This window comes from Hylaeus anthracinus, unplaced genomic scaffold, assembly GCF_026225885.1.
Source record: "Hylaeus anthracinus isolate JK02 unplaced genomic scaffold, UHH_iyHylAnth1.0_haploid 11994, whole genome shotgun sequence".
NCBI lineage: Eukaryota > Metazoa > Arthropoda > Insecta > Hymenoptera > Colletidae > Hylaeus > Hylaeus anthracinus.
Window position 1 is genome coordinate 8436921 of NW_026534341.1, and position 13679 is coordinate 8450599.

At 42.8% G+C, this 13679-nt stretch overlaps 1 protein-coding gene across 3 annotated transcripts in view; it reads left to right on the plus strand.

Moving 5' to 3' along the window:
• The first annotated feature begins 7161 nt into the window (after positions 1-7161).
• The window catches only part of LOC128888914 (mucin-5AC-like), a 290940-nt gene continuing 284422 nt past the window's right edge, over positions 7162-13679 (plus strand). The window contains exons 1-2 of one of the 3 annotated variants that reach the window (XM_054146127.1): positions 7162-7854; positions 8394-8763. The gene's annotated coding sequence lies outside the window, so the exon portion shown is untranslated. The remainder of the gene's footprint in view (positions 7855-8393; positions 8764-13679) is intronic. The other 2 variants (XM_054146128.1, XM_054146129.1) reach the window with 2 other exon arrangements.

The following is a 13679-nucleotide window of genomic DNA, read 5'->3' on the forward strand; positions in this document are numbered from 1 at the left end:
CGACTGAAAATAACCGGTGATAACTTCTTCGATGCCGTGCCGTGCCATTCGTTCGAAAAGTAAACAAATATTCGCGCATACCTAAGACTCGGTATCTTATCAACGACAACTTCGTTTGAGAACTCTAGCACCTGGTCATCTACTTGTCAAGTGTAACGAACAGCGAAAGATTGTTAAATTTTTACAATAAAATCGAATAATATTTAACTTTATCAATTCATTTAAAAAATGTACACTCACAACAGAGCCAAACATTTGTGTACTATTAAAATAATTTTGTTTGACGAGAGTAACGAGTTGTTAAATATTTCGATTAAATTGCTTAAAACTTGTACACGGTTGTAACAGTGGTCGACAATCTATGACTCACACGGGTCAAGCAGTGACCCACGGTGCCATAACAGCTGACCCATCATCCAAATACGACAGCCAAACAGCCATTAAGCAGAATTAAAGAAGATTTACTACTGTTGTTTCTAATCGAGAAATAAACCTCCCGACCTGCAGTTTACTATTAATTATTCACTGTTTCATCAACGTCACCACTTTTGTAATTGAATTCAGTTTTAACATTCCTACAAATAACTCCAATAATGAAATTTTTATTTCTAGAAATAACTTCACTTTTACCAATAAATAAAACAAAAATTGAGCCATGACCTTTGCAAGAAGAGCATTGTTTATTGATATTCGACCCAGAGTCAAAAGAGGTCGCCTGGTACAGCATGGGATTCATGAAGTCTCTAAAAGGTAGGTACCGCTAACTTAATTGTCCTTTTTGGATTACTGTTAGTAAACACGGAGGGTACGGTGCAAGGTACAGTCAAACTGCTACGTCTCTGCTCCTGGTCACCTACATTTCATCCAATTTCAAAGTAAATGTGTCATGTACACTGCAGGTAAGCCGGGCAATATAATTAAGCAAGAACTCGTGACGCGTTAGGAAGGGCGAACACGTGTGTGCGTTTGCGTCAGACCTCTTTGCCCGGGGTACTGACCTACCCTTGGCGTAGTCCTTGAAGTTGTTCCGCAGCTCGCGACGATCTTTCATCGAAAACACTCGAGTATTGCTTTCGACAAGTACGGAGATAAGATATTGGACAGAATCGTGCGCATTGAGTTCGCGACTGGTATCTCTGGCTTTCATCAGTCAACGTTCTTACGTAATTGGCCGAGCGACGCAAAGTACTGTTCCTGTTTAACTAACCATGAAACTTTATTCAGGATACCAGGGTCATTTTGTTCGCATTATTCGTACATTCGAATAACTGTATAAATCGACTACAATCGAATTACTTAATGTTTCATTAAATTTTAATTAGTGTAGTTCAAAGCAACCTTGGTCTGTATTCTTTCAGAGTCATGAGTTCTTTGTTTCTCTAGCTTGCGCACCATGCAGTGCCTCTTTCAGAGTTCGTGGCGTTAGCTTTCTTATGGGGTAAAGTGTGAGTCATCCTACTCTATACTTTAATTCGTGTCTACATGTCTATCATTTTTTGTCACTTTCTTTTTCTGAAGAGTGCACTTTTATCTGTGAAATTTACGAGGTATTTCCAGTGGGTAGATCTAGTTTTAGCGCGAAATATAGGTTGGAGGAGGAATAGCTAAGCGAGGGAAACAAATCGAAGTGCACCGTTAGGAAAGTTATTAGATTGACGCGTATATTTAGCACGGTTGACTGCCGCAACCGTGGACCTCGACAGTGGACTCGAACTGGCATTCAGCCACTATTCCCACGCACCGTCACATCGTGAAACCGCATTATCCAATATATCCCTTCGTACGCACAATTTATTTTATCACTGTATCTCCATTTACATACCTTCGATGTACTCGACGAAAGACCGCGACGATCAATTTAATACAATCTGCAAGTTGCATTGATATAGGGTAACGTAACATAATCACCACTTTATTTATTTCTGTTTACCTTTAAACTTACTTTATGCCATCAGTTAACGCAATTCGTCTCATAGATAAACGAACTGTGAAACCAGATAACAAATAGTGTTCCAAAAGTGGCCAAGGCACGGTACTTATCGGAAAACTATCCAAAACCGAATCAAATTGGACGAAATCTAATCAACTCGAATTTCCGGGGTGCAACGAGGAAAAAAGAAGTAAAACAGCGTAACGATCGGAGGAAATTCGAAGCGCGATTGGTCGTTTCGAGTGGTCGCGAAGTTCTGAAGGCTGAGAGTACACGCGCGTTCGCGGTTCTATGGGAATGCACCGTGATACGATGGCTTGGCAACAACGCACACGATGCAGCGACGGTGCACCCGATGCACGGGAGGCAACGTTGCAGCTGTCCGATGCATGGCTTAACGTGCACGCGTGGATCGTTGCAGTTGCACATATAGCTGCGTGCGTGTGCGCGAATGCGACACACTGGCTTTTAAAACGGCCATCTGATGGGAGTAAACCTGTACTTTTCATCAGATTTTCTATTACTCGGTCCTCGGTCTCTTTAACTTCCTATACCTCTACGAACCCTCAGTCGTAAGACTGTTAGTGATTTATTTAAATGGAGTAATATGTATGCAGAAATGTGTGACCTTTTTAAAAATGTCATTTAGCAAATGACGTTTCGTTAACTCATTTTTATTTTTAAATTATCTAAATCTAGCGAAGTCATTTCCGGTTGAAATCGGTTTAGAGTAGGAAGAAAAGTGCGAACTTGTCCTGGAGATTCAAAAGAAAATATTAAGTTGTATCATACTACGATTTCTAAATGTTTCTAGTATATTTTTAATCGTGGTCTCGACATCGAGAGATCGGGATGAGCGACCAACCGAGCAGTGCGACCGTCGGGACGCCTCTGAGCGCATCGACGACGAGAGCTTACTCGCGTGTTACCTTGCGTTTACGCGGCACGCGCTCGCGTATCAAGTGCACTCTCAAGGCTGCCTGCAGAAATTTCCTCAGGCCTCGTTCGAAAAACTCCCGGTAACACGTGTTTCCGCTCCGATCGGTCCCGTTCGGGAATACGCCTCATTACTTATCCACCAGCGTTGGGACAGCGCTTTAATTCCTCCGCGTCATTGAATCACACACTCGCGGATTCTTCTTTGAACTTGGAGACGCGGTATGCGGAGAATCCGATGGAATTAACACATTCGCTACCGACTATATTTACGTAGCTGGCGTTCACTTGCGGATGCCGTTATGCATACATGTGTAATTTTTACCACGACTTTTAGGAATGTTATTCATCGGAGGAGAAAGCAGTTCAGAAGGAAAGTAAAACCAAATGCGAAAAGTAATTAAATTACTTCGAGGCATTCGTTCTTTTTATATATTTATAACATTCGGTGGAATATAGTTGTTGAATTATGAAATTACTTGACGTTTTGTTCTTCCTTGGATACCTTTTTAGGAGTATATTCTCAGAGGAATTGATTATTTATATCGAGTATCCATAGACACATTAAAATTACATGACTAATAAGTATATACTCAGGTATTTCAGAAATAAGTTTCTGAAGAGATCTCGAAGAAGGGACGCAACAATGAAACTTGAGAAATGTAGTTGCTCGCAACTACATCTACATTACATCTTACATCTACATTATTTTTAAACAGTTTCGACAATAAGAGCTAACAGCAAAAATTTCTATAGCATAGGAAGCTCCAATGTTATTGCAAGGATATGAACGTTTCATAGAGCGTATGAAATATCCAAGTGAGCCCCAGACAAGGAACATACCTAATGCATGTCTGCGATTCCGTGGTTTTATTTGAAGCTTCTCTCGAGATTCAATTGGAGAAAACGAGGAAAGCTCGCGGTGAAACAGGGTATTCCCTCGCGCGGGTGCTTTCGAAACGCTTTGGGCACTTTCATGCATTGCGAAAGATTCAAACGGAGGCCGGTGGAGAATGATTTGGGTCGTGACCTAGATTTGCCATTCTGTTCGCTCTTTCTTCGTCGTTTCCTTCGTTTTTGCACCGTCTTCGTCCACGCACGCTGCTCGATCGCGTTGCTACATCGCCGTAATTGGCGTCAGTCGATTCCTCCTCCCTCGTTCATAGGAATTACATACCAACAATTCCGCAACTTTGTATACTTGGTCGCTATACATTTAAGAATCAATCAAAATACTCAACCAGTCCTACTCGTCGTATAGATCTCTACAGAAATTAACGAAGAGAAATCAAAGCTCAAGTTTCGATACGTGTGATATCCAAATAAAAGCTTGCTCCTCATATCCAAATTATTTGCTCCCCTCTGTCACTTATCTAATAGCTGACGTCCAACCAAACACTCCCAAGGTGTTGCTGTTTCCCTGTTTAGAGCTAAGATGGACTAAAAGCGGCCGGCCTCAACGGAATGATTCATCTTTAAACGGGCGTTAGGTGGTATGCATAAGATCCTTCGGTTACCGCGTTTCCCGCGGTAATCCACACGTGAAATTTGCACTTTGGAGAAGTGCCAATTCATTCGTGCGTCTCTTAAGCCGGGCCACCTCCTCAAAATCGACACGAAACGTGTCTTCCTTGCGCGATCGAAGATGAGGCGGATGACGGGCGTTTCAAGTGATTAATGTCGTGCAGTCTCTATCGGTTGCCGTGTTTACCAGCGCGATGTCGACAACTTGTTGGACATCGGCGCGAGTAGCGACTAGACACGTACGAAAGTTGCTCAACGGCTTTGGTAAGTCGGCAAGGTTTCGCGTACAACCGTGCCCCGTCATGTCACGGATTTCGAAGGTGGCAGAAAAAAGTTGCACAAACGCGCGTTACGTGCAATTTGTCGATCGCCGTGCCCGATTATCGAATGGGAACAGGACGGAGCTCGAACGAGATCGTAATGATCGTCTGCGACTTTGAGTTGTTTATTATCGAATACTGGCTTCGGGCTACCTTCGAACCTACGATTATTGCAAAATCATATTATGACATCTTAAAATGAATTTTCTAGGAAATTACATACTTGGAGAAGCTTTAATTGAAATTTTTTATTTATATGAGGAACGATTTTGTTCTGATATGGTGCTTGTGTATCCAAGTTTGAATATTTTCTATCGAATCCTTCGGGATCATATCTTCTTTACAAAGTATAAAGGAAGAGGCGGCAGGATGTTATTAATTTCGTCTTGTGTTTTTTTTCGAAACAGACTTTCGCCGATATTGCGCTAGGAGCCAACGCTACACATCTTCTGGAGAGTTTCCAAAGGCAGCCAGGAGCCACAGCAAAGTAATGATCTCTTTTTTTGGAAACTTTCCAATGTTTCCCGATTCGATAGTTCTTACATTTTTCAGCGTTCGCGATATTTCATGTATGAAGGCGCTCCGCATTGTATTGTTTCGCGATGTATCCATACACATTTGTTATTCTAATAATAACGTTTAAACGTCATCATAACTCACTTTCACGGTATCGTATTTTCCAGTGAAATTCCGCGTGGTCTACAATTGCATACGAAAGTAGATCACTACGTGCAATTAGAGCGCTGACGTTTGAGTATAATTGTCAGAAAAGTCTTTGACTTCCTGCTTCGATATTTACATAACTAAAGTGATAAATTTAATTTGCGTTTCCATCTTGTTGCTCTATTGCGTATCAAAGGTAATTAAAAATATGTTGCTAATCATTTGATAATACTGAGCTACCTTCACGCAGAAAATAATGTGCTGAATTAATAAACAGATTGGCAAGTCCAACATATGCGGGGTTAATCGAATGTGTTGGTAACGAACAAAATCTGAAATGGATTAGTTTAATTAATTTGAAGCCTTGTAATTAGTGTGTGCGCCACGCTCCCCTCGACGTGTACTTCTTCTGCTGCATTGCTTCACGGACAGTTAAGTTACGTTTATGTTATATTTATACTTTAATAACTATGCATACACGCGTGTTGGACCAACTATATCTATACAAGCGCACGCTTCGTTTTTGTCGGCTCTGTTAGTCACTTTTCTTCTACTCTTCGTTGTCTTATATACACACTACGTCTCATAATACACCCGTGTAATAACCTATCTCCGCCTTGTATCGTTTATCGTATCATTCTGGAGCAAGCGAGACAGACACGAGCGCGTAAGTGGTGTTCCATTAGCATTCGTGGCTCAACCCCCTTACCGATTCGCTCGACAACAATTTCCTTAGCAAGCGTTAAACACTGGGAAACCTTTCCGTGAAAACCTCTACCAGTAATTTCTTGCTCGACAACGATACGCTGCCAATTATCGATCAGGCCAGCCGGTGTACACGAAATTTGAGCACAACGAACCTCGTTATACCGAAGTCGAGTATGCCATGCACAGGGTAGGTACCACTAGCGAGCAGGTAACCCAAATAAAACTCTATTCAATGTAACGCGCTTTTTACTTTCTAGTGTTGCAACAGCAATCCTCTTTCATGCTCGATATTCACAGTTCCAAAAGTTTATATAAAAAAGGTTTTGGAAAAATTATGTCAGCATTGTATTTGAACAGAAATATTAGACATTTACAGTTACACATACGGAGCAAAATGCTTCGGATGGTTCGATGGCAAACGCTCGTCTTCAACGTCCTCGACGTTCAATTTACACGTAACTTATCGCAAACCGCGAACGCAAACAGTTTCCGTTAGCCTATCACTGGAACGTGTAAGGTTATTAATAAAAAAGTTCAAGTGTACTTACTCGATGTACCGTAAAAATAGAGCGTGGGTGTCCCAGGTTTAAAATCCGTCGGTGCGGGGCGCGCGTCTATTGGTATTCTCGCGCGCAGCATTATCGTTCAGCACGCGGTCGCTCACGAATTCGGAGTAACGAGTAAATTCCGATAAGTTACCGGTGTGTCGGAAACTTTGGTGGGACGCGGTGGCGTTGGGTGGGCGATGGATGAGAGGGGAGGGGATTCGACGCCGCGTCGCGGCGTCGAGCTTGTTCCAGAGGGGAAAGAGCGGGAACGCGAGTCTGAGCGGGAGGATTGGAACGGAGCGCGCGCGGCGAGGAAGGTGGGCCGTGTGTTCGTGAGAGGGAAGAGCAAGAGGCAAGAGGGTGGCGGCTGCGATGCATTGGAGCGGGTACGCGGGAGGGCGCGGGAGGGCGAACAGCAGGCGAGTAGCGCGAGGAGTGAGGGAGGGAGGGAGGGAGCGCGCTATCGGCGAGCGCCTCGGTTCGGTCGAGTCGGCCGACGTCGGCCTCGATCAGCCGCTCGGCGCTCAGTTCGAGTCGGACCTCCGTTGTAGTCGGATTGTGTGACGTTCTGCCGCGCCTGTCTCTCTCTCTTTTTCTCCTTCTCCTTCTATCTTCTCTCATTCCCTCCCGTTGGACACGCGCGCGCGCTCGCATCAGTGTGTGTATGTGTGTTCCTCATTCTCCCTCTGTGTCCCTCTTTTCCCTCGCAACGACAACGAGTTCCGCCCAGTGAAAAAGAGCCGAGCTTTCCTGCAAATAAGACGGCGTCCTCGACGGGCAGTTGTTTGTTTTCTGGTTTCGCGGTGTCGCGGTGACACAACAGCGAACCCCGAAGGAGAGGGTCCCGCGCGCGCCCGTCGCGAGGTGAGGAGGAGAGACAACGAGAACCCGCGTGTACAACCCTTCCGTCCGTGTGGGTTTTCTCGTTCGCGGTTGTTGTCCCACGTTCGTCGTTGGTGGTGCGAAGAGTTTCAGTCAACGGAAGGAGAAGTAGGTTAACACACGGTGCCTTTCGCGTCCGTGGTAAAATATACCCGGTTCTCCGACACCACTTCTCTACGCCTTTTACCGAGGAGTCATGAGTGTGTACCATCCCGATGCGGTGACGTTCAACCGACGCGCACTTCTTTTACGTAACGAAAGCGCGTTAGAACGCGCGCGTGCGCTCTATATGTGATCCGTCTCGTTTCGCCGTTTGCTAGAGAGAATCTTCGATTGTCGATAGGTACATCGCGTCCTCCAACGGGTTTTATCGAATCGCCCAATTACTTGCTTTAATCGACCGCTGCTCCGATTTCTTACAGTAGTTTTGGAGTGAATTACCGGTTCCGGGTTTTCCCATCGATTTCTAGCCTACCACGATCTATTATAATCGATAATAAGTAAAAAAAATAGATAGTTCCAAAACCAGTTACCCGAAAATCATTCTCTCTAGACTATTCCAACTGATATCGCGATAGATCCTATTTGATATATCAACTGATAGATCTTGTGCGTCGTTTGTTATTTGCACAAAATTTTGCCCGTTTTCCATATCGTGGTTAGTTAGATTTAACTCCCTGTCTGACGCGCCACGCGTCGCCGATTCGGAGTACAGTTGGATTTTCGCGCTTAACGGCAATCGATTTCGCACGATGCGATTGGGTTCTTTCGATTCATCCAAGTTCACGGAGTAAAGCGCGCGTCCGTGGTACCGCGAGAGCGCGGCAGTTCCTTCGGAGCGTCGCTCGAAGTATGGTCGTAAGCAACGTTCGTGGTTTTCAGTAAAGGAGTTTTCTTCGCCCCGGATACAACACCCAGGGTATCACGTACACGCGCACAGAGACATTGAGAAGCTGGTGCTGTTCAACACAACGACTTCTCGAGATCGAGTACTCTTCGTTGATATGCAATTCCGTATTGTTTGTGGTGCTTCGTGAAAGGTGTGTGCCGTTGAAACCTCGATGTGGTGCGACTGTTCGTCGCGTGTGATTTGAATCAGTGATTCGAAAGAAAAGCCGATTACTCGGCGATAAAAAAAAAGGCAAAGTGAGAGTTTGATCAGTGCGTTTTTTCTCTCTGTGGATTATTGGATATACTATACGCTTGCTCTACGACCTGCCGACGGAGGGCAACATCGCTGCTCACAATTTATGTAAGTACTCCAAAGTGTACGATTCGTAAATAGTGGTCGATACGAGAGCCGCGGTCTGTTGATGTCGCGAGTCATAATCTGCTGTTAGGTTAGTTATCGTTTGGACGCTTTTCGCGGAACTCTCGCGTTTATCTTTCTACTATCCGTTTTTACACGACGGTTTTCAAGATTCGATTGTTAACGAGGATCACGGATACAGCTACGAAACGAAAGAATCTTCCAGTAATTGCGTCATCGACGAAGTTGTACGTTGCGAACAGGTTGGCATTTTCTGGTGATATTCATTACGTTCGAAAAATCGTTATCGCGTCTGTGACTCCGATCGGGAAGCTCGTGTTGCGCCGTGTGTTAGAAATGAGAACTAACGTGTGACATTTGAAATTACTCTTAAGCGTTGAGGGAACGTCGATGCTCTGCGAATACATAATTTTTAGGTTAAAGGTCAGTTTCGGGTTGCAGGTAAATTGAATTGGCTTCGATACGGCTCTTGGCAGCTATCATGGGACTCGAATATAAATTCTATTCGCTACAAATTCCGCTCCGATGAGTGTTCTCTCGCGAACGCTGGCCAGCTTGTGTTTGCAAACAAATTTTCCTACAGTTTTTGGCAGGACACCTCTTCGCGATCAATTTCGTTTCTGTTTGCTTCCCGCAATTCCGTTTCACTGATCTGATTCCGTAGCTTAACGTGCGTTAATTAATACTATCAATTTAGTTTACGAGTAAATATGTACTGCTCGTAAGGACAATTTAATTTAGTTTGTCGATCAGCTGCTTGCCTCGATATATTATCCGACGTAAATGTTCTGTTAGCGCCTATTAAAGTTATTTGCAAACAAATTATGTAGAATCGAGTGCCAATCACTCGTTGGTCTTTTGTTTCTCAATTAACTCACATAATGGAGGCTTTACTGTCATGAAAATGTTTTGGACAATTAAAATTGTCCATTTATCATTGAAATTGTTATATTTATATTCGCTGCTAATGATTTTGTTTTAAAAATTACTTTTCAGTACTGTGCTGTTTATTAAAGTTAGTGTAGTCTGTTTATTAGGAGAGCACTAGACCTACCATTGTTGACATTCTTTTCAGCGTTTAATCGTTGCGTTTGACACTGAACAAGTAAATTTAATTATCTTGGTGCCCGTAATACGAGTTGGTGGAATGTTGATACCCGTTTGACAATCTATTTAAGATTCTTCGCGTGGAAATGCTATCTTATCGGAGAAAGAATGTTTCGCCGTGAAAGTGGAAACTTTGTTTGAAAAGTAGTCGAGCCATCGCAGCCTCTTTTTTAATCCTGTGTTGTTTAAGTCTCGCGTCGACCTGTTGTCAAATAATTATTAAGCAACAACTGCTGCGCACGATCGCATGTCTTTGCACTTGACTCGCTGAAAGTGACATGGTCTGGAATTAAAAATAAACACGAGGTCTCGACACAATTCCATTTAAGTATAAACATATTATTTCATTTATTCTTTCTTGGTAAAATTGTTGAGTACGAAATGAAATATTCGCAGAAGGATGCAGTATCGGAGCATGATTTTCCAAACCTTTTTTTAGTAGAGCAATCCATATTATACAGAGATAAAATAGATATTTCAAGAAATTTTGATTATTGTAATATTAATGTTTCCGACTTCTGGTTCAAAGTTACTCCAAAATTTAGTAGAATTATTTGGCAAATGAAGAATAGATTATTTGTATGTTTATAACTTGTATTTTCTGATCATTTTATAATTACGAACTTTCGTACACCTTTCGCAAGTGGTTAAACTTGAAAAATTGTTCGTGAAACGCATCATTCGCGGATTCGTCGTGTTTATTATGCCAAAGGATTTTCGCGGGGGTGAGGAATGCGTGGAAAAGTATGGAGTACCAGTATTCCAATGAATAGAGTCGAGCTGCCGCGCGGATGTTTGAAAAGCTTGCATAGAAATGAGATTAAATTAAAGGGGCCCGCGATACGAGACAAAATTCCAGAAACTGTAATTAAATATGAAAGGAACTTTTAATACGTAACTACTTTCCGTACAGAGAATTGGACGAGCCCTCGTATTCCCTTTTTCGTCGACGTTTCGTGTACCTACGTACACCGACAAATTTTAACGACGCGTTTAAACCGCCAGAATTACGCGACCGGGCTTTTTTTTTTAATTGTGTTCTAATGAAGCTCGCGCGCTCTTTAATTGACATCGATTGACTTTCGAGTTTATCGAACACGGGAGGGGGAGGGGGGTGTCTATAAAAAGCATCGGTGCTCGACTCGTCTCGGGGGGAAAAGCGTTCGTTTCTTCTTGGCTGTTCATTCGGAGCGTATCATCTCCTTTGGGAAGTAATATTACCTTGTCCTTAAAGTTTCCCTCGTTTTTTTAGTAATATTTTATGCTTTACGTTACATTACCGAATTCTATACGATCCATTTTGCTCTATTACCTTTCTTCAAATGGAACCTTACCAATTTATTTCTGACTGGTAAAGAAACGCGGGCCCTCGCGTTGTCCTGCTGGTAAACGTATCGTTCGAGCATCAAAAGCAACATTTTTGGGTTCCAGCCTAAGTAACCTCGGCTTTCATATAAAATTCTCGAAAATAATCAACAAGGGCAGGCGAAACGCATGATATTTCGAGCGACCGATAAATTTGCCCGACGGACTGCCGCGAACGGAACATCAAAGAGAAAATTAGGCCGTTTGATTCAGTGTACCGCGTTCGCGCGTAAAGTAATAAGCGTGGAAAGCACGGCCTCGAGGAACGAAGAAACGATACAGTTGGTAATTCGATAATTTTACAGTGCCTGTGTAACGACGTCGTTTTATGGCTCGTCTCGCTCGATCTGCACGCGTAGATCCTTGAAGCGCGCCGAAGAGGAAGAAAGCACGAACGCTAGGAACAAGTAACGAGGTTACCGGGACGTCCCACAATTAATTTGCTTGCAAACGGTTACACTTTGCGAATAATTATTCAACGTTCTAGCCACCGTGTCTGGCTACTCTGTCGCTGAGTAAAGTGCAGCCGTTCGGGAGGTATCGCCGATATCGCGTTAAAATGCGTTTACCAACGGTAACGAAAGCTCGTGATTGCGTTTCGGTCGAACTTGACCCACTGGGGGATTGTTCGTTTATTCTGGAGAGGCTCAGGGACCGTACAATATCTATATCGAGCCAATAAACAGAGCCTGGACATTATTTGAAACAATTGTGAAATTGTTCTTCCAAATTGTAGCAGGTTTAACAGCGTACGATATTTATTTATTCAACGATTGTTCCCACGAGAACGAGAAAAATATTCGTTTCGTGAAGATAAGTACAGAGATGAAGATCTTTTCCTCAAGGTCACGTACTCGGATATTTCAAGGTCACTGATAATTTTTCAAATAGAATGCTTCGTTTTTAATGATATAATACTGCCGTTGATGAAACGACAAATTTAACCATGTATAATACGCTGATCTTCGGCTGACCTTCCGAGGAGCTATTCTTATAAAATCGTAATTCAACGTACGGAGGCAATTTAGTGTCTACGTTAAACATGTATGCATACATACGCTGCGCATTACCATACATTATACGCATACATTCGAAGGTCAATATATTCTACGCGAATCTCTTCTATCAGGCGCAGTAAAAACACATTCTAATGGAAAGAAAATTCTATTACTTCAAAATCAGAGAAAAATCTTATCTTTTCACTCAATTCACTTCCTTATGTCTTTCCGTTATACTTTCAATGACATCGCTGGTAACATAAAGCGTGGTAGCCAAGGTTGGCGAGTAATTAAAGTAAATTCTGCATACCTTAACGTCCAAACGATTAGTTTTCTGCTTTGCACAAACAACGGAATCAAACTTTTTCTCTCTCTTTTTCTTTTTTTTTTGTATTTCCTGAACACGAATGTGCCGATACAATAACAAAGGAAAATAAGGGGGGTGGGGGGCATCGTGGCCACGGCTCGAGGCGGTTATGTAATTGCGAACGTAATTAAAGATAGTTTTCAGTTGTCGTCGACGCGTTCGGTTGTGTGAGTTATTAGAACGATGCGTGGTAGTTCTTATCAGTCCCATACACGAGTGACGTTAACCTTGTACTTTTATCGGATAGGCCGACGATCAACGCTTCCACTGTTACTGCAGACCGCCACCGTTCAAATTTCCACGGTTTCCCACGTTTTTTCGGCGACGCTACACCGCTGAAAATAATTAAAACACTCCGAAATAATTAAGACACCGGAACTCGCGCTTCATCCGACTGCGTTCGCGCCAAAACTTTTCGGATACCCGGCTCGCTATTCTCGTAGCATAAACTCCGTTCTGACGACGACGTGGCCGCCCCTGAGAACCCACTCACCCCCACAGATGTAAACGAACGCTTTTCAGACCCTCCGGAGCAGGGTTTCTCAACCTCTATTCCTTCTGAGTTTTATCTTCGCTCCCATATCTTCTGTGATATATTTAGATCGTTTCTTGGAATGATTACGGTTGGCTTAATTGATTTGTTTTTCTTCTTCTTCCAATTTCTTAAGGAGATGAGAGCTTATTGAATTATTGGGGCCCAATAATTTCGAAGTACTAACCCAATTTCGTGGGCAAAAATAATAGTACTCCAGTTGTTTGTTTCTAATGAGTGGGCTGCGGAAGTTCATTTATGGCAAATGAGGATGGAGGAACAACTTCAAAAATATAGAACATTTATTACAGTTACATTGTTTAGAAAATAAGAGACATTTTCATTTAAATTTCACTTCATTATCTACATCCATAGAAAATTGAATTTGTACAAACATCCGCAGTCTAATAATACTGTTTTAGTGAGAGTCACCGTTTTAACATAATTGCCGATATAAATGTGAAAATTTCTTTCTTAGTCAACAATTTCGCTCGTTCCCTGTCCCATAATCATAAAACCCTATGCAATC